Source organism: Vulpes vulpes, chromosome 6 (assembly GCF_048418805.1).
Source record: "Vulpes vulpes isolate BD-2025 chromosome 6, VulVul3, whole genome shotgun sequence".
NCBI lineage: Eukaryota > Metazoa > Chordata > Mammalia > Carnivora > Canidae > Vulpes > Vulpes vulpes.
This window is the reverse complement of record NC_132785.1, coordinates 2,071,304-2,092,993: the sequence shown is the minus strand read 5'-3', so window position 1 is coordinate 2,092,993 and position 21,690 is coordinate 2,071,304. Positions and strand designations below refer to the sequence as shown.

The following is a 21,690-nucleotide window of genomic DNA, read 5'->3' as shown; positions in this document are numbered from 1 at the left end:
TCATCCCTCTAACAGGGACAGTGTGCCAGTGCATTAGAGCGCATGACCTCTAGTCGGGGACAGTGTGACACGGGGCATTAGAGGGCACTGTCCTCTGCTAAGGGACAGTGTGACACGGGGCATGAGAGCAACGACCTCTAGTAAGTGACAACGGAACAAGAATAGTTTTTCAAAGATTTTATTATTTATTTATTTAGTCCAGTGCCTGTGGGCGGGGAGCAGGGCAGGTGGGGGGGCGAGGGGGAGAGACAGTCCAGCTCGTCGTGGGCCTCAGTGTCACCCCCTGCTCTCGTGACCTGAGCTGAAATCTAGAGTCCGATGCTTAATGACTGAGCCACCCAGGGGCCCGGTGACGGTGATTTTCATTTTTATTATTATTATTTTTTAAAGATTTTACTTATTTATTCATAAGAGACCCAGAGAGAGAGAGAGAGGCTGAGACCCAGGCCGAGGGAGAAGCAGGCTCCACGCAGGGAGCCCGACGTGGGACTCGATCTCGGGACCCAGGGTCATGCCCTGGGCTGAAGGCAGGCGCCAGACCGCTGAGCCCCCCAGGGACCCGGTGACAGTGATTTTTAAATGTTTGTCTAGATGCTCAAGGAGCAAAACGGAAGCTTGGGAGCGCTGGAACGGAAAGGTGAGAAGTTCTTTATTGAACCCTTCGTCTTCCTGGGTGACCTCCCGCGTCTGCTAGTAGCCGGTGGCAGGAAAGCGGCCTGGGTCCGGATGTGTCCCCTCCCCGGCTGCCCGCGTGTGTGCCGGTTCTCGGGTGTCCCTCCGGCACCCACTCTAGGCGGTGACAAGGTGTTCTTGAACCCTGGACCCGGACGGGCTGCAACTTACCTTTGCTTCACTGTCTGATGTGGCTCTTCTCTCACGTGTCCCGTCCTTGTGGTAAAGAAGGAAAGTACGTGGCTCCTGGTAACCAAGATGCTAACGGGTGATTACAACCGACTAATGGTGGGAGGGTTTTTAAAACAATCATGCAAGATTGTCTTTTTGTGCACAGGAACGTGTGCATATTTGAGATTGGTGTGAGCACTGACGAGAAGCTCGTCTGTACCCGCTTAAATGACGGTGCGCAAAACACACAGGTAGCCACGGGTCCCGCCTTCGTGTCCCTGTGACTTTCATCTAAGACGATGGCCAGTGTAGCTTGGTTATTTCCGTGCTTTGTTTTGCTGTGATCTACTTGGTGGATCCTTCGAGATGCCACTTTGCCTAAAGGACTTGAGATTTGAGTTGGTCTTTGGGGTTTCTGTGACTTGGCCTGAAGCCCTTGGCACTAACGGGTCGGTGTTAGTTTTCCATGGGGGCTGTTTTAGGGCACTACCGTGTAATGGCTTGCTGTGGTCACGCCGACTGTAAGATTTGCTTTGGAAATCCTGTGGACGGGTCTCTGTCTTACTGCGTAGCGTGGAACACGTACAAAGCTCAGTTAGCCTGGATATAGATGGCTTGTTGCTGACTAGTTGTGCTGTACTTAGGGTCGCCTGTGATACTGATGCACGTAGTGGCAGGAACCTATGATGTTGCACATTACATTTAGGGAAACGTTGCCTTTTTTATTTTACAAAATCTTATACAAATAGAATTCAAGTGTGCTTTTTGCTTCTGTGACGATTAATTTGGAAGGATTTTTATTTTTATTTTTTTTAAAGATTTTATTTATTTATTCATGATAGTCACAGAGAGAGAGAGAGAGAGGCAGAGACACAGGCAGAGGGAGAAGCAGGCTCCATGCACCGGGAGCCCGACGTGGGATTCGATCCCGGGTCTCCAGGATCGCGCCCCAGGCCAAAGGCAGGCGCCAAACCACTGCGCCACCCAGGGATCCCTAATTTGGAAGGATTTTTAATGACATTCCACTGATTTCAAATTTTGCTTGAAATTGACTTCCAGGGGATCCCTGGGTGGCTCAGTGGCTTAGTGCCTGCCTTCGGCCCAGGGCGTGATCCTGGAGTCCCAGGATCGAGTCCTGCATCGGGCTCCTGCATGGAGCCTGTTTCTCCCTCTGCCTGGGTCTCTGCCTCTCTCTCTTTGTCTCTGTCTCTCATGAATAAATAAATAAAATCTTAAAAAAAAAATTGACTTATGTCAATTTATCCTGGGTATTCAAATCGTCCCATATGTTCAAAACAAAACAAAAAAAAAAACAAGAAATCGTGAAAGAAAAGCAGGCAGAGATTAAACAAGAACAAGTGAGCTCAAAAATAGTGAATGTGAGATAAAGAACGGAGGTAGCATGCATAGATGGCTTTTTGGAGAAGTTTCACCGTGAAGAGGAACAGAGAAATGGGGAAGGAACTAGAGAGGAATGTCAGTATTTAAAAAAAAAAAAAAAAAAAAAAAAAAAAGGATGCTGGAGGCTTTTGTTTTTGTTTTGTTGCTGATAGAAACGCACACCCTGTGATTCAGCGGTTGTATTCCGAGGTGTAGAACTGACCAAAGGTTTGCATGTGTTATTGTGATGACAACTGACTAGAAACAGCCCCAATGTTCATCCACAGTAGAATGGTTAAGTAAATTGTGAGATGGTTTAAAAAAAAAAAGGGGTCGATACAACAGTGACAATGAATGAATCATAGTTATAGGCGTAACATGAGTGACTCTCGCAAACATAATTTGGGCAAAAGAAGCCAATTATTTGGTTGCCTTTGGGCAGGACGGGGGGGTCGTAGTTGGCAGTGGGCCTCGCGGGGGTTCTCAATAATGTTCTATTTTCCCACCTGTGCGGGGGTTACAGGTGTGTCTTCACTTTATGCCAATTAACTGAGCCGTTCCCTTTTTTTTAAAAAATGGAGGTAAAACTCCCATAACATAAAACTGACCATTAGCTATTTTAAAGTGAACGATCTAGTGCCGTTTTAGTGTATCCACAATGTTCTGCAACCAACACCCCCGTCCCGTTCAAGATGCTTTCATCGCCCCAAAAGAAAACTCTACACCCATTAAGCACTCCGCATCCCCCAAGGTGTTCATTTTTTTGAATACTTTTCTACAAGCATATTTTACTTCTGTTAAGACACTTTTTTTATTTTTATTTTTTTTTTCATTTTTTAAACCAGAGAAGTCTATGTGTGATCTTTGTCCAGTGACGTTCAGCTGCTTCGATTCGGGCACGAAAGAGCTAGTCCAGGGTGGAGGACCTGCCACGGACGAAGGGAGCCGGGCTCAGGGGTGCGGTGCCTTCCTGGGGAAGCGACGAGGGTGGCCCAGGGGATCTAGGCTGGACAGGGAGCACGGAGTCATGAGGAAGCTGATGAGAATCAAGCAGGGGGCCAGGGGATTGGAGATTTTGCTAAATGTGAAGAAACATGGTAGTGGAGGCACCAGAACGAGGGACCTGGAGGGAAGGAGGTGGTGCTCAGAGGGCAGGATGCTTGGGGCAGGGTGTCGGAGGGGGATCCCTTCTGGAAGTCTTGAGCGTGTGGCTGTGCGGGTGAGTGGCCGAGGCAGAAGGAGGAGAGGTCACTGGAAATGTTGGCCGGAGGCCTAAGCGCCCAGCGTGCTGAAGGATTCGGCTCCGTGGTGTTGGGTGCTTGCGGCGACTCAACACCCAGCTCCCCAAGAGTGGGCGAGAGTGACATGACGGGCGCCGCGAAGAGGAGGCAGGAGGCTAAATGTGGCCTTTCTTCCAGATGCAGGTGCAGCCAAGAGGTGGTGAGCCGCGTCGAGGGGGAAGTGCAGGGAGCTGCGCGGCCTGGTCCTCAGAAGAGCTGCGGTTCCGGAGGCAGGACGAGCGCCGGGCAGCTGTGCCACAGGCCGGGGCCACCGCCCGAGCATCACATCCGCGGGCCCCGGGGCCTGGCTTAAGGCCGGAGGCGAGGCGGAGGGCCTGGGACAGTCCCGGGCCACGGAGAAGGGCTCCCGGGGACACAGCCGATGGACACAGCTCCCCCCTTCCTGCAGCAGAAGGACGGGGTGGCGGTGCCGGGGAGGTCTCTCCTGCTGGCAGTGACCGCAAAGCAGGACGGAGGCAGGATTCGAACTGAAGACCCTCCCTCGGGGTGACAGCGGCAACCAAACCAGTAGGCATATCCTGGCAACCTCTCCCCGGGCACAGGCCGACCAGGTGGTGCTTTGGGCTGGGCGCCTCCCGAACACCCAGGGTCGCCAGCCTATACGAGTCTGATCTTTTTTCTTTCTTTTTAAGTTTTTAAAAAAATATTTTATGTATTTATTCCTGAGAGACACAGAGAGAGAGGCCGAGACCCAGGCCTAGTGAGAAGCAGGCTCCGTGCGGGGAGCCCGACACGGGACTCGATCCCAGGACCCCAGGATCATGCCCTGGGCCCAAGGCCGAGCTAAACTGCGGAGCCCCCGGGCAGCCCTTCTCTCTGAGAAACCCTGTCCTCACCGGCTCCTGAGGACGCACGTGCCGCCACGGGTGACGCCACAGGGACCCACTTGGCTTATCAAGCCCCAAGGCCCCATCTGCCTCATTTCCGCAGCTACCAAGACGCTAAGGCCGCAATCGTCACCGCGGCTCTCAAGGTATTTTCTTTTTGACATTAAAAGTGCTCTAGGGGGATCCTCGGGTGGCTCAACGGTTAAGTGGCCTTTGGCCCGGGGCATGATCCTGGGGTCCTGGGGTCAAGTCCCACGTCGGGCTCCCTGCATGGAGCCTGCTTCTCCCTCTGCCTGTGTGTCTGCCTCTCTCTCTCTCTCTCTCTCTCTCTCTCTCTCTCTATGTCTATCATAAATAAATAAATAAATAAATCCTTAAAAAAAAAATAAAACGTGCTCTGCCAAGTGTCTGACAAGGGCCTGCATCTGGGGCACAAGGAACACTCAACCCCGGACGGGGTTGCACCTCGGAGTAATGAACCGGCAACTTCCTGGGCTGCCACTTCTGCTCCCCGGGGAGGCCCGGGGAAGCCGTCGGCCGGCTCGACCTACCCGAAACCAGCTTTGGGGCTTGCCCTGGACGTTAAGCTACGGAGGCTGCTGTTGCCAAGGCCACATGCAGGAAACGGCGGCTCAGCGAGGTAAGCACTCGTCTCTGCAGAAACATCCGAGTTGGGGATCTCCGGGGGACTCAGCGGTTTGGCATCTGCCTTTGGCCCAGGGCGTGACCCCGGGGTCCTGGGATCGAGTCCCGCATCGGGCTCCCTGCATGGAGCCTGCTTCTCCCTTGGCCTGGGTCTCAGCCTCTCTCTCTCCCTCTCTGTCTCTCATGAATAAATAAATAAAATCTTAAAAAAAAAAAATCCGAGTTCTAGTCACCGAGGTCATCGCAGGGTCACTTAGCTTCTCTTCGCCCGGCCACGGGGCAGCTCTCAGCTTATTGATCCAACAGCTGAATCCTACAGTCCTCACTTATTTAAAATTTGTCCTGATCAAGAAACGAGTGTTATTTTATGTATCCTCATGGTCTGCAGTAAAAAAGGGAACGGAGGAGAAGCTCCTAATGAACTGCCCTTTGAAGGGAGAGAGTAGTATCTGCAGGTGCATAGGACTCCTTCTGCAGGTGTTTTTTTTGTTGTTGTTTTTTTTTCCAGTTTGGATCTGTCCTAATTTGGGGGAGATCAGTGCTTCCGTGGTGGTGAAATTCCACACAATGTTTTACGTGGAGCAGTGGTTCTCAGCCTTGGCTGCAATCAGAATCACCTGTGGAACTCTATAAAGTACTGATCCCCGTGGTCCAAGCTGGCTTGACGTGAGCAGCAAGATTAAGTAGGAGTGGGTTAGAGCCCGAGATAGAAGGAAATATTCGCGTGTCCGTGCCGACCTACATAAATGCTTGAGTAAAGACATGAGAGTAGACTCCTCTTCTGTGCAGGGGGACTCCGAACAAATTATATAGCTACGACATCTGTCCTCCGGGAGGGGGAGCGGAAGTCCTTAAATCGCACCCGTCCCTTCCTGCAACCCAAACAGGCACAGCACCTTGGGGGCCGCTTCGGATGTTGGAGGCAACAGATTTTCCATCTGAGTGTGTCGCTCCAGCCCATTCAGCGCGTAACCGAGGGAGCTGCCGGTGTTGAGGGGGGCCCCGAGCGACGGGAGGCTCCGCGACAGCCTCGAGGGCCCCACGAGCTGCCCCGCGGCGTCTGGGGAGCCCCGGGCCAAGGGGCAGGTGCCTGCCCGGGAACTGCAGGGCGCGCTCGGGCCGGAGCGGGGCCCCCTCCGCAAACACCTGCTCTCCTCAGGCAGCAGCTGTCGGCCTGGGCCTGCAGCTGGGCCTGGTTAGAGACCGCGGGGGCCTGAAGCGGGGACTGCGGGGCCGGCCAAGCCACGGGCTGCAGTGCTCCAGCCTCCAGTGGAGATGGCATATGTGTGACCGCTGGCACGTGACGACGGGGATAGGTGGCAGGTGCTCCTCCCGCCCGCCGGCGCCCACCGCCCCTGTAACAGGAGCTCCCTGTAACCCGCCGAGCCAGGGACACAGGCCTCGGGCCACCTTGCACACGGCCGCGCACGACAGGAAGCCCCCACCGAGGGGGACAGCTGCGGGGCCGTGACCCTTCCTGAGATGCCCCTGAGGGCGGGTGTGGACACAGACCCTCCCCGTGGCCAGGACTGCAGGCAACGCACCTGGCTGTGCACCTGGGCCAGGTGCAGGGCTGTGGCCGCGGGCGGGCCAGATGGTGGGGAAGAGGCAGCCTGGGGCTGGGTGCATGGAAGACCGCTGTGGGTGGGACGAGATGTGACCGCTCGCGTCTCGTAGGACTATCACCCGGGGTGAGCTTCGCGCAGGAGGCGGTTGATAATCGAGTGCAGGGGGTGACTCAGCCTGTTTCCAGAGCTCGGACAGAGCGGGCTGGTGGTAGGGATGGGGGTCACGTGGGCTCGGCAACGGGGGCTTCCAGGGCCAGGGCTGACCCGCTCCGGTCACCGCTCGGCACCCACCGGGGCAGCGGCAGAGACCACGCTGAGCCCGGATAGGGCGTCATCTCCCGGGGTGACCAGCCAGTGACCTGGCGGCTGACCTGGAAGGAGCCCCTTCTGTTTCCCCTGGAATGGACACTTCGGCCGGGTCCGAATCCGTGGGCCCTCCCCGCGCTGCGTCCCCGCAGCAGCCGCCTGAGGTTGCTCAGAAGGCCTGGTCCCCGTCGGCTGCTGTGCACGGTCCCGCAGGCCTGGGGACACAGCAGGGGGAGCGGCGGCGGGCCCTGTGCAGGCGCAGCCGCAGCACCAGCGGGTGGCCGAGCCCTGCAGGGCCCGGGCAAGGCTCTCGGGGCGCCGCACACGCCGCGCACCTGCAGCACCCAGTGCTCGTCGCCCTTCCCGGAGCGGCGGGCCGCAGCAAGGGCCAGGAGGGGGCGGCGGCACTGCCAGAAGCCCCAGGCACCCACTGGCAACATTTCTTGCTCTCGATTCCCACAGCCTGTGCTTTGCTGGTCTTGAGCGCCTTTTTTTTTTCTTTCATAGTATTTTCTTTTCCTTTTCAAAAAACTAAATTCTAGTTAGTTAACATATAGTGTAATGTTGGTTCCAGAAGTAGAATTTAGTGATTTGTCACTTACGTAGAACACCCAGTGCTCCTGGTGTCAAGTGCCCTCCTTAATATCCATCACCCACTTAGCCCACCTTCCTCCCACCTCCCTCCGTCACCCCTCAGTTTGTTCTCTATAATTAAGCATTTTTGGTGGTTTGTTTGCCTTTCTCTTTCTTTTTTTTTTTTTTTTTTGCCCTTTCCATAGCTTCATCTGTTTTGTTTCTTAAATTCCAAATATGAGTGAAATCAAATATTTTTCTCTGACCTATTTCACTCAGCATAATACACTCTAGCTCCGTCCACATCATTGCAAGTGGCAAGACTTCATTCTTTTTGATGGCTGAGGAATATCCCAGTATATATCTATATCTCACATCTTTATTCATTCATCAATTGATGGACATCTAGGCTCTCCCCACACTTTGGCTGTTGCTGATAACGCTGCTATAAAGTTTGGGGCACATGTATCCCTTTGAATCTGTATTTTTGCATCCTCTGGGTAAATACCTGATAGTGCAATTGCTGGGTTGTAGGGTAGCTCTATTTTTGACTTTTTTGGGGAACCTCCACACTGTTCTCCAGAGGGGCTGGAGAGTCTGCATTCCCACCAGCAGTGTGAGAGGGTTGGTTCCTTGTTAATTTTAGCCATTCTGACAGGTGTGAGGTGGAACCTTAAGGTGGTTTTCATTCGTATGTCCCTGATGCCGAGTGATGTTGAGCATCTTCCCACGTGTCTGTTGGCCCATCCGGAAGTCTTCTTTAGAAACATGTCTATTCATGTCTTCTGCCCATTTCTTAATTGGATTGTTTTTGTTTTTTTGTTTTTTTTTTTGGGTGTTGAGTTTGACATGTTCTTTATAGATTTTGGATACTGACCCCTTATCAGATATGTCATTTGCAAATATCTCCTCCCATTCCATAGGCTGCCTTTCAATTTTGTTGTTTCCCTCACTGCGCAGAGGCTTTTTTATCTTGATGAAATCCCAATACTTCATGTTTGCTTTTGTTTCTCTTGTCTCCGGCAATGACGTGTCCAGTAAGAAATTGCTGTGGCTGAGGTCAAAGAGGTTGCTGCCCGTGTTCTCCTCTGGGATTTTGATGGTTTCCTGTCTCACATTTAGGTCTTTCATCCATTTTGAGTTTATTTTTGTGAGTGGTGTAAGGAAGTGGTCCATTTTAATTCTTCTGCATGTTGCTGTCTAGTTTTCCCAACATCATTTGTTGAATAGAGGCCTTAGTTCTAAAGGGAAGAATGCTTCCACCAGAAGACACACAATGAGTCCACTGAACTGAAAGTTAAGACTGCTGCCCAGTCACTTTGGGCTCCGCATGCCTCTGAGTCAACAAGCAAAGAAGGGAGCTATTGTGCTGCCTGGGGTGACTGACGTTGGCTACCGAGGGGAAATTGGGCTGCGACTCCATACTGAATGTAAGGAAGAGAGTATCTGGCATGCAGGAGATCTCTTAGGGTGTCTCTTAGTATTACCGTGTCCTATGATTGAGGTAAATGGAAACCTACAACCCAATCCAGGCTGGACTATTAATGGCACAGATCCTTCAGGAATGAAGGTTTGGGTCACTCCATCAGGTTAAGAACCACAACCAGCTGAGGTGCTTGTTGAGGGTGAAGGGAATACAGAACGGGTGGTGGAGGAAGGTAGTCATAAATATCAGCTATAACCATGTGACCAGTTGTAGAAACAAGGAGTATAACTTTTATGAGTTGTTAAGTTACAGGATATCGAGGAGAAGAGTCAACGTCACTCAAGGACTTTGTGTCCTCTTCTGAGTAAGGGGTTAGTGTGTTGTCAGCCGTAGGCAAGATCGTTGCATCATGCTAGGTGGGATCATGATTTTGCTATTGTCTTTATTTGGAGATTAAGTATGGTTGAAGGAGGTGCACACGGGTGCCACATATACAAGGTGTGGACTTGTGATGGTTAATTATATGTGTCGACTTGCCGGGCCATGAGGTGCTTAGATATTTGGTTAGAATTTATTCTGGATGTTTCTATGAAGGTGTTTTCAGATGAAGTTAACGTTCAGATTGTAGGCTGAGTAAATCAGGTTGTGTTCCCTAATGTAGGAGATACTCATTGAATCAGTTGAAGGTGGACCTTCCTCCACGTAAGAGAGAACTCTTTCTATCTGACAGCCTTTGAACTGGGATATAGGCTTTTTCTTGTCTTTAGTCTCAGACTGAAACATTAGCTTTTCCTTGTTCTCAGGCCTTCAGATTCAGACTAGAACTGTACCATCAGGTCTCCTGGGTCTCGTTTGCCATCTCACCTTGCAGATCTTGGGACTCGCCAACCTCCATAATTGCCAATTCCTCATAATCTGTCCCTTTCTCTCTGTTTATCTATATGCATATCTTTATACCCTTTCTCTATAAAGGGATATCCCTATAAAGAGGTAGATATCCCTATAAAGATGCATATCTTTATATCCTATCCTCTACCTATCTATCTATCTATCTATCTATCTATCTATCATCAATCATCATCTATCATCTATTGGTTCTATTTCTCAGAAGAACCTTCACTAACGGAGGGAGAATGAACATATCTCCCACGCAGAAGAATTCCAAATCTATTCTGCCCACAAGGAGGTGGAACATAACTCCCCACTCTGTAAGTGCGGGCTGTGCATAGTGAATTCCTTCCAAAGAGTACAGTATGGAGAGGGTCGGGGGGTGGGTGGGCACGGGGAAGAGTAACTTTATAGCGAGTAACCTGACAAACACTACTGCAGCCAAGTGACCACGATCAACATCAACGGTGACAAGTGATGTTGATAGTACCCAACCTTGATATTATGTGATGAAAATGGCATTTTACCTCTGTGGTCTTCCTCCCCAGGACTCCTAACTCCATGGACCCAGCTTCAGGAGCAGGAGCACGGAGGAGTGGTGGCTTGGGTCTCTCATGCTCTCTCTTGCCATTGGGAAGGACTGCCCCTCTACATGCATCAGTCTGGAAAGCATGGTCTCAAAAGGGATGGCGTGATCATCTGGAGAGAGAAGAGATAGGCTGTTTCATATTGCAGATTGGTGAAGAAGGTTATATCGGTTTTACTTATATTTTCCCTCTTTCCATAATCAGTATGTGACATTTTTATCCTTTTTTGATAACAACTTCATCGAGATCTAATTCATATACCATATCTCTTAAAGTATACAATTCAATGGTTTTGAGTTTATTTACAGAGTCGTGCAATCATCAGCACAATCCATTTTAGAATATTTGCATCCTGCCAGAAAGAAACATTCCCTTTAGCAGTCACCCCTCATTTCCTCCCCAGCCCCAGGCAACCGCTAATCTACCTGTCTCTGTAGATTTGCCTACTCTGGACATTTCATATAAATGAAATCCTTCAGTGTGCAGTCTTTGGTGACTGACTGGCTTCTTTCACTTAGTGTAATGTTTTCAAGGTTCATCCATGTTGTAGCATGTTGCCAAGTAATATTCTTCATTTATTTACTCGTTCATCAGCTTATGGACTGCTATGGACTAAATGCTTCTGTTCCCCTCAAATTCATATGTGGAAGACTAATCTACAATGTGATGGTGTTCGGAGGTGGGGCCCTTGGCGGGTAATTAAGTCATGAGGGTGGGGTTCTCTTGATAGGATTAATGCCCTTATAAAAAGAGACATAGAAGAGCTTCCTTCCTCTCTCAGTCCTCTAGGAGGATGTAATGAGAAGATGACCGACCAACTGTAAACCAAGGAGAGGATTCTCATCAGAGTCCAACCATGACTTTGGACTTCCCAGACTCCAGAACGGTGAGAAATAAGTTTCTGTTGCTTAAAACACTCAGTCTATGGTAATTTGTTAAAGCAGCCCAGACCGACTAAGACATGGACCTTTGGGTGGTTTCCACTTTTGTGACTCTTATGAATAACGTGGCTTTGGATATTCATGTGTAAGTTTTTTTGCATGCACATGTTTTCAATTTCTCTTGGATATATGCCTAGGAATGGATCTGCTGGGTCAGATGTTAATTCTATGTTAACCTTTTGAGGAACAGCCATACTTTTCCGAAGCAGTGCACCATTTTACATTCCCACTAACAGTGTACGAGGGTTCCACTTTCTCCGTACCTTTGCTAACACTTGTTATTATCTGTCTTTGGGTATGAAGTTGTATCTCATTGTTGTTTTGATTTGCATTTCTCTGATGGCTGATTACATTAATTAATTGCGAGTGTTCTTGGAAGCTAAGGAAAGCAAATCTTTCTTTTAGTGAATTAATAAAGTAGACTGCAGACCCTGTTATTGTTCCCTTCACTTTCTAGGAGTTAAGGCACTGACTTAGACCATTAACATCTCCAGGACCTTGGCCATAGCCTCCCGTTGGTCTCTCTGCCTCTACTCTTACTCTACTCCAAACCACCTGCTGCCATAATTACTAAATTACCCTTGTGTAAAAATCCTCCTTTAGCTCCTCACCCATAAAATAAAGGATAATTTTCTTAGTCTGGAATGTAAGACCCTTCACAGCTGGATTCAGCTGCCCTTTGGTATTCCTCTGTTGATGCCTTTTTCCCCTGACCAGGCCTGGTGACTGTGTGCATTGTTTCCTCTACTTGGAATGTTTATCTCTCAAAACCCAGTTCTATTCCTCCTCCCACCTCAAGAAGGAAAAAGGTAACAGCTTCCCACTGTGTCCCCATTATACTTTCCTTGTGCCATCACGCCATATTGATCTCTTTTCAAGTCTCTAGTTCCAACGTCTCTGTAAGCAACTCAGAGGCAGAAAACGTTACTTCTTATCAAGCTACTTATACACCCAGGGCCAGCCCAGCGCCTGATACTGCCATGGGAGAGACCCAGCAAAAGCTGGTGGTCAGGCCAGCTGAAACAAATTCATGGAAATGTTTCTGGTAATAACCAGAATCATGTCCACTTTTCTTAATCAGGTTGAACCAAGTGCATATTATAATCAATAGATTGAATTGAAGGTTTAAAAGACCCAGCAGATATTCATTTGTTTGCTCACTGGGCAGAAACAGGTATGACACCTGGTCAGAAGACAACTGCAGAGGTATGAGGGGAGATACGATGGTGATTTATTTTATGAACCTTGAAATAACAGGTGGATAAAGATGCTGAAGCATCCAATCTCTTCTTTGTAGATGAGACAAAGGACTCACCCCCTTGTTTCCACACTAAGTTCCTTTACTCTCTACACTGATGGTAAACTGATTATTTGGTTTCCCTCCATTTAGCCTATGACTCAGTGAGGCAAATTAATTAATTAATACAATTATATTAATTGAGGGAACTTTTTCTTGAGGTTTTTCTGTTTCCCTATGAAAAGCCTGCTTGAAAAGCTTCCCTTCCATGCACTTTCTGCAGCTGGGTTTTTAAGCAGAGGCTGAAAAAATTATTTAGGAGCTCTCTGTTGGAGTCCTCCCCACCCCTCCACACCACAAATGTCAGCTCTTAAAGGACAAGAACCACGTGTCTCTTTTTATATCTCCTTGCAATGCTTAGCCCAGTCAATAAATGTCAACAATGATTATATTCTTACAGATAGATGGACATGGAAGTAGCCAGAAATCCTTTATTTAGTTCATTGGATTTAACCGTCAGATGAGAGAAGTATTCTGTTGGAGAAAAACAGAAGAAATTCTGTTAGAAGAAATTCTAACAGAAATCTCCAGAACCATCCTGAAACAAAATAAAACCATACTTAGGAGCCTATAAAGTTTAAAACCTCACATATTTAAGTAAAATGATAATGTTCTGATAACACATTAGGGACATAGCCAATTCCTGAATTATGAACAATCAACTTCTCAATATAAGTACAAATGAACTGCTACCTTGCTTCTGCTGCTTGGCCACCACCACCCTCCTTCCTGCCTTGCTACAAGTATACCTTGTGCTTTATGTGTGTTGGGATAAAAATTAAGTGGTAGTCATGATCTTTTTGAGAGTGGAGAAAGATGAACACAAAGTATTATTTTATTTTGTAAAGCCAATCGCACCATCTCTGTCATCAGGACTTGAGGGGAAGAGATGAAACATCTGTTGAAATTCCCCAGGCCGGGTAGAAGCTGGGGAGGCAGTGTTATTTAGGTCACAGCCCTTGTCTGGTTTGGTGAGGGAAGGAAGGGGAGAGGAACCCTCCAAAGGGATGTGCAGGGCCAGGATGTGAATGGGGGCAGCGTTCTAACAACAGTGGAGCCCTGGGGTAGGGAGGAATCAGTAATGTCCTGAAATGGGGGGTGGAACAGGGAGGGGGCAAAGGGAAAATGGGATCTGCCCTAGGTGACTAGTAGAGGTAAAAGGAAGGTACTAAGTGGTCCAGTCTTGCTGGAGGATTTCTGGGGATAAATAAATAAGCATAAATATCATCATTAAATAGTAGAATAAGGCTTCAAATTCTGTCGAGGAGTAGAGAAGAGAAGACACAGTTAGGAGCTATAGCATGGGATGAAGAGAGGGGCCAAAAGTGAGGGGGCCGCATTATGGGACCGAGATGGTTTTGGAAGAGAGATCCCTACCCTAAAATGTCCCTAAACAGAGTCTGAGTCACTTAAAATGCACTTGAAGAGAACTACTTCCCCGAGAAGACGCAAGACTGAAAGAAGACTGGAAGGCAATCATGTTAATGAACAGAAAGACTGAGTATCACAAAATGGCAATTTTTCTCGTATTAACTTAGAGTTTTAACAATACGAAAGCTCCGATAAAAGTTTTGTTTTATTTTTGGAACATAACATATTACTCTGTAGGTTATCTAGAAGAAGAAACAAGTGATAATAGCTATGGGAATCAAGGAAAAAAAGAGTACAGAGCGGGGAAAAGCCCTACAAAGACGAGAGAACATTCTGAAAAGCAACAATAATTAAACCTGTTAACACTGGTGCAAGATCAGACAGGTTCAGGAAGGTTAGACCTATACCTGCTCCTAGAAATGCCAGATAGTGGAACAGTCACAAAGAATGGGGCCGAATCCTCCTTGTGCCACATCGTGGCCACAGGAACTTGGACAGTTTCTGCATCTATAAAATGACGGTGATTGTAACTACCTCAGAAGGTTGTTCTGAACGTTAAAGAAGGGAATGCAAGTCAGGTTCTTAGAACAGTGCCTGGACATGAAGCGCTATGCATTTTATCTTCTTTTGTGGTCCCTCCGAAACGCAGAAGCGACTTATAACATTTATACCTACAATCAACTTTCAATTTTCTTCCTAAATAACCTGAACTCACTAGATGAGTATTGGCCAAAGTATTGTACCACACCCTGTTCCTAAGAAAAGGAGTTCCTGGCTTAAGTGTTTAGGTAATATTATATACATTCTGTCTCCCTCTCTTGGTCACAAGCTGGTTCTCTAAAGCTCTGTAGTAAACAGACATATCCCTAAAGCAGTTGGCCCTTGAACCATTTTTGCACAATTATCTACTAACATCCTCTAGAACTGCTGTTCTCTGAAACGCACTTTGGGAAACACTATGTTAACCACATATAGGTCAGTAGAAAAGCTTAACTATGCTTTACCTCAAAATACCAAATGGCCAATTTTTAATGGCCAGTAAAATTGATTGAAATACATTTGTATTAACATATTGGATCCATATTTTATTCCAAGGCATATATATCAGACCTGAATCAGTAGTCATTTTTAAATAATGTGTAATGAAGATTGAAGCAGTCATTCAGATAATTAAAGCAACGGTAGAGTTTTTACAATAATTAATCAAGAAATTGTGTTTGTATAGAGCTTTTGTGGGCTTTAAGTCTTTATTTTTTCCATTTTTTTTTTTTTGTGGGAAAAAGATTTTTGAATCACTGCTTCTAAAAAAATCTTATTTTGCAGAAGGAACAAAAAAGTTCTTCAAATAAATATGCTGGTTAATGACACCACAGAAATACAAAGGATTATAAGAGAATATTATGAAGAATTATATGCCAACAAATTGAACAATGGATACTATTCCTAGGAACAGAACCTACCAAAACTGAAGCAGGAAGAAATAAAAAATTTGAACAGACCAACAGACCAATTACCAGCAATGAAATTGAATCAGTATTAAAAAAAAAAAAAAGGACAAAAAACAAAAATACCCACAAAAAAAAAACCAAAACAAACAAACGAAAAAAAAAAAAAAAACTCCCAACAAATAAAAGTCCAGGACCAGATGGCTTCACAGGTGAAATCTACCAAATGTTTAAAGAGAGGTTAATACCTTTTCTTCTCAAACTTTTCCAAAAAATAGAAGAGGAAGAAAAACTTCCAAATTCATCTGATGAGGCCAGCATTACCTTGATTCCAAAACCAGATAAAGATATCACCAAAATAGAGAACTATGACCAATAGCCCTGAATATAGATGCAAAAATCCTCAACAAAATATCAGCAAAGTGAACCCAACAATATACTAAAAAAAATCATTCACCACAATCATGAGATTTGTTCCTAGAATGCAAGGATGGCTCAATACTTGCAAATGGATCAATGTGATACACCACATCAATAAGAGAAAGGGTAAGAACCATAAGATTATCTCCTAGACACAGAAAACGCATTTAGTAAAGTACAAAATCCATTCCATGATAAAAAAAAAAAAAAAAAAGAACTCAACAAAGTGGATTTAGAGAAAATACACCTCAACATAATAAAAACCCACAGTTGGGCAGCCTGGGTGCCTCAGTGGTTTAGCGCCACCTCTGGCCCAGGGCATGATCCTGGGGGCCTGGGATTGAGTCACACATTGAGCTCCCTGCATGGACCCTGCTTCTCCCTCTGCCTCTCTCTCTCTCTCTCTCTCTGTTTCTCATGAATATATAAAATCTTTTTAAAAATAAAATAAAAAAAATAAAAACCCACAATTAACATCATACTCAATGGTAGAAAACTGAGAGCTTTTCCCCTAAGGTCAGGAACAAGAGGAGGATGTCGCTCTCACCATTACTACTTAACACAATACTGGAAATCCTAGCCACGGCAATCAACAAAAAGAAATAAAAGGCATCTAAATTGGTAAGGAAGAGGTAAAACTCTTACTATTTGCAGGTGACATGACTCTATATATAGAAAACCCTGAAGATTCCAAGGAAAAACTACTAGAACTGATACATGACTCCAGTAAAGTCATAGGACACTAATGAACAGAAACCCACTGCATTTCTATACACTAATAACAATGCAGCAGAAAGATAAATTAGGAAAACAATCTCATTTACAGTTGCACCAAAAATAATAAAATGCCTGAGATAAATGCAACCAAACAGGTGAAAGATCTGTACTCTAAGACATTAATGCAAGGGGTGCCTGGCTGGCTCAGTTAGAAGAGCGCGAGATTCTTGATCTTGGGATCATGAGTTAGAGTCCCATGTTGGGTGCGGAGATTGCTAAAAATAAATAAACCTAAAAAAAAAACTAATGAAAGGAACTGAAGATGACACAAATGGAAAGATATTTCATGTGCATGGATTGGAAGAACAAATATTGTGAAAATGTCTGTAGTACCTGAGGCAATCTACACTATTTTTTCCTTTTCAAATTTTTACTTACGTTAAATTATTTTACTTAGGTTTAATCAACATTAAACATTAATGTTTTATACGTTAACTATGTAGTGTCCTATTCCTTCCAGGAGGTGCACAGAAGCTAAGTCCTAGCAGACGTCGTTACAGGACTGTGGGTTTTCCAAGCTTCAGGGGACATATCCCACCTACTTACAAGAATATAACACGAGGAGAAAGATCAGATGTTGCCTGGTTACCTGTCTTGGAGGCCGCGCCTCCGTGTCCACAGGTGACCCGGGGATGAGAGTGGGCGAACCGCTCCCTGTGCTCGTGGAGAGCTGTCACCCAGATCATCCCCAAAGGCAGGGCTTCATCTCGTCGTTTCCGACAGCTCTACAGGCACTGACCGTGGAACCAGCGTAATCAAATGTGAACCGACCTTAGGTCGATTATCCTGGCCTTTGTCTCATGTGACGAGGGTGTGTCTCGGGGACTGCAAAGGCCTCTTCCACGCGGTCAGTGCTAGAGGCCACACCTCCCGAAACGTCCAGCTTCCACCAAGAACCCTTGAGGGGCGCTAAGGAGGGCGATTGAGGGACTGAGCACTGGGTGTTACGCGTCGGCAAGCTGAATTTAAATTAAAAACAAGCAAACACCCCTTTAGAAACCTCTAGAAATTGTTAATGGATTTATCTAGCCCCACGCCGAGGAAGAATGAACTTTTTTTTTTTTAAGATTTTATTTCTTTATTCATGAAAGACCGAGAGAGAGAGAGAGAGAGAGAGAGAGAGAGAGACAGAGGCAGAGACCCAGGCAGAGGGAGAAGCAGGCTCCGTGCAGGGAGCCCGACACGGGACTCGATCCCGGGTCTCCAGGATCAGGCCCTGGGCCGAAGGCAGGTGCTCAACCGCTGAGCCCCCCCGGGACCCCCGGTAGAATGAACTTGGTGCAGCGGCTGACAGGGCGCTGTGTCGCTCCACGGATGTTGGTTACGCGGATCTGCTAACGGTGTCACCGTGGCCGGGACACCTAATGGCTCTTGGCCACCCTGTCCAAGCGTGAGGTGAGGGTTTGCACGAATGGCTCCAGGATGTCTTGTGGCTTAAGCTCGCCCTCCTGCGCCACCCTGGTGTGGGTGGACCCACAAGGACCCACGGCTCCCACGGCATCAGCGGGAAGTTGCCCGCCTCTGGGTACTTAAGGTTCGGCTTTCCTTGCCGGCACCCAGCAATCGGATGCCAGTGGGCGCCCGTGGGCCGGCCCACCCACGCCCACCCGGGCTCCAGGCTTGGTGCGTCCTGTTCGGGCCTTGGCTCCCAGCCCGCAGGCCCTCGTGGCGAGCGGCGGCCCCTCGGGTCACCCCTCGGGGTCACCGGGCTCCCTTCGCCGTGGCCTGAAGCAGGCGGTCAACCTGGCCGGCGGGGCCACGGGCTCCCTTCGCGTCCTGGGCCGCCCGCGAGCTCCCCTCTCCCGCAGCCCGAGCTGGCAGGTGCGGTGCCCGGGCCTCGGCTCCGGCCGAGCTGAACCGCTCCACAGGCGACGCGACCCGCGGCGTTTCGTGTTTGCCCCCAGGCCTCACAGGTCTTTGCTCACTCCCGAAACCCTGCGAGGGCCGGGCAGGGGCAACGGCCCCAGCAAACCTCGGCGGCCCCTCCCGGCCCCAGAAGGAACACGGGCTTCACGGACAAACCCGCCTCGCTCCCTGCAGCTGCCCTGTCTCCCACTGCTTTGTCGTCAGTGTCACTCGTGAGGACACGTGGCAACGGTCCGAATGGATCCAAATCACAGCCCGCGGCGCCCCTGGGCCGGCAACCCAGGCCGTGCAGTAACCCAGCTCCGTCTGCGGTGTCCCCGATGCCTCGGCACTGGGGCCCCGCCTGCGGCGAGCTGCCTTCACCCCACCAGCCCGGAGCCCCAGCTCCCCCATGCGGCGCTCCCCAGCCCCGGTCACCCTAGGATGTGCCCCGGCCACCCCAGCTCCCCGATGTGGGGCTCCCGTGGCCCGGTCACCCTAGGATGTGCCCCGGCCACCCCAGCTCCCCCATGTGGAGCTCCCCTGGCCCGGTCACCCTAGGGTGCGCCCCGGCCACCCCAGCTCCCCTTTGCGGCGCTCCCCTGGCCCGGTCACCCTAGGGTGCGCCCCGGCCACCCCAGCTCCCCCATGTGGAGCTCCCCTGGCCCGGTCACCCTAGGGTGCGCCCCGGCCACCCCAGCTCCCCTTTGCGGCGCTCCCCTGGCCCGGTCACCCTAGGGTGCGCCCCGGCCACCCCAGCTCCCCCATGTGGAGCTCCCCTGGCCCGGTCACCCTAGGGTGCGCCCCGGCCACCCCAGCTCCCCTTTGCAGCGCTCCCCTGGCCCGGTCACCCTAGGGTGCGCCCCGGCCACCCCAGCTCCCCCATGCGGCGCTCCCTGGCCCGGTCACCCTAGGGTGCACCCCGGCCACCCCAGCTCCCCCATGCAGAGCTCCCCTGGCCCGGTCACCCTAGGGCGCGGCCCGCCGACCAAGGCCTCTCAGCCGGGACCTGACACTGCTCAACACCTGCCCCGCTGCCGCCCCCCGCGCGCTCCCCGCAGAGAAGGCCGAGGCCGCGCTTGCCCTGGGCCCTGGGCTCTGCAGCAGGTAGACGTGGTTCCCAAAGCAGTCGCCCTTGGACCCCTTCCACCAACACCCGCTAGAACTGCTGTTCTCCGGAACGCACGTCGGGAGACACTATTGACTACACACAGGGCAGCAGAAAAGCTTAGACTCTGCATCGCCTCGAAATACCAAATGGCCAGTTTTTTACGGCCAGTAAAATCGATTCAGATACTTTTGAATGTTAACGTATCGGACCCATATTTTATTCCAAGGCTTATGGACCCGACCTGAATCAGGGGCTGTTTTTAAATGATTGGTGCGTGACCAACAGCTAAACCACGGAAGCGGCCGAGGCGTCCACCGGTAGATGAATGGACAAAGGCGTGGGGCACATACGTTACATATACAATGGAATATTCTCCAGCCATAAAAAAAAAAAAAAAAAAAAAAAAAGAATGAAATCTTGCCATTTGCAGCCACACAGATGACTCACCCACGAACCTGCCGGATTCACGTGATGCCGTCCTGACCTAACCCGACGCCTCCCTGTGTGTCCCCGGCGGCCCGGGTGCCCTTTCCTCTTGGGAACTGTGACAAAGGATCTTTTCCAACGGCATTGGTCCCCGGTCTGTTGGCCCGCCATCCCTCAGTTTTAAAAAAAAAACCATCTTTAAACAAATGTCACAACGATTCCAGGGACCAGAAGCCCACTTCTTTGCAAGGCAGCGACTTCAGTGGTGACCTGATAGGACAGCTCCCGCCCAGCTCAAACTGCAGCCGAACCTTCCAAACACTTCTGCCTCCAGGGCAACAGAGAATAATCTACTTCCCCTTTTTATTTTTCAAGTGAATGATCGAGGATCTGAAACACACCTATGAGGGTCTTTCCTGAAATACATTTGTGAGAATCACACATGAATCTACAGAATTTTTTGGCTTTATTTCTAGTCTCCCTTAAAAAAAAAAAAAAAAAAAAAAGATTTTATCCATTCATTTGAGAGAGCGAGCGCACGTGAGCAGGGGAAGGGGCAGAGGGAGCCCGACTCGGGGCTTGATCCCAGGACCCGGAGATGGTGACCTGCGCCGAAGGCAGATGTTTAACCACTTAACCAACCGAGCCGCCCTCTAGCTTCCTCCTTACAATGATCAGCATTTCACCAGTCGCTGTGGTCTCAACAGCCCAGTGAATTGAGTATTTTCTAACATTCCCATCGTCATTCACTCATCCGCGGGGGCCGCGGACCCTCGGCAGCCTGGTAGCCCCCACTGGTTTGTCGCTGTCCTTTAAAAACATGCAGCGTTTGCCAGAACTGGTCTATCCACGTGTGGCTTCACGGGCACTATTACTTTCCTGGGTCCGGGGGTCCGGGTTACGCTGGCGCCTGGCATGGCATCAACTAGTAATTTACCAGGTAACTTTATCAATAAAAGGCATCATGCCCCGTAATCTTATTTCCAGGATATTATACAGATATATGTGTATATATATTGCTTTTTCCTAGACTTTTTCCATTTAATGGTTCTTATTAAATCCAGAAATGTTTAATGACTTAAGTATTTACGAAACAGCACATGGATGATACAGTCGTTGGATGACTCCATTGTAATGGTTCCCATGTGACTACGTATTACACAATTTAGCCAATACTGGGAGAGTTTCCCCTTTAAGTTTCTATAGAACTCTTGGATGGTACGTGGTTTCATTTGTTAGCTCATCATATTTAACATTATCCTCTTTGTACCCACTGTTTCAATAATTAATTTCGTCCCAGTTACTTTAAAAGAGCAAGTTGAAAGGGAATCTCCTATCTTATTCAGTACATGCAAGAACAATAGTTAATTGATTCTACTATTATGTTTCCACTCATTCCCACAAACGGCCCAATTAGCTCCCAACAGTATCTCCCTGCCAGGTTGCACAATTAATGCAAATTAATATAAGTGGTAGTTGATTATATTCCATTTATGAGCACTATGTTTGGTTATATCTGTGTACAGGGAAATTATCTCGAGTTTTGATGACAGATTTCTTCTCAATCATATCTAGATCTTTTGCATTATCTAGAAGTCATTGATTTAAGGTATTTTATCAAGACTTGTCCAAGATCTCACTTGCATTTCTAACTAACGCTTTTGCTGTCCATAACTAGACTTATATTAGAAAATAAACATACAATTAAAGATC

The 21,690-nt window shown here is 48.6% G+C and overlaps 2 long non-coding RNA genes across 3 annotated transcripts; one reads left to right on the top strand and one right to left on the bottom strand.

The window, feature by feature from the left end:
- Positions 1-7,614: 7,614 nt before the first annotated feature.
- Positions 7,615-13,057, bottom strand: LOC140599279 (uncharacterized). The gene is made up of 2 exons (XR_012001959.1): positions 12,981-13,057; positions 7,615-10,456 (listed from the first exon to the last, which is right to left on the bottom strand). It is a non-coding gene; the product is annotated as an uncharacterized lncRNA (long non-coding RNA).
- On the top strand, positions 8,865-20,483 carry LOC112933948 (uncharacterized). Of its 2 annotated transcripts, XR_012001958.1 has the most exons (6): positions 8,865-9,032; positions 9,978-10,077; positions 10,306-10,505; positions 11,126-11,230; positions 17,056-19,120; positions 19,238-20,483. It is a non-coding gene; the product is annotated as an uncharacterized lncRNA (long non-coding RNA). The 2 variants fall into 2 exon arrangements; XR_003237782.2 differs by lacking the exon at positions 9,978-10,077.
- Positions 20,484-21,690: the final 1,207 nt, after the last annotated feature.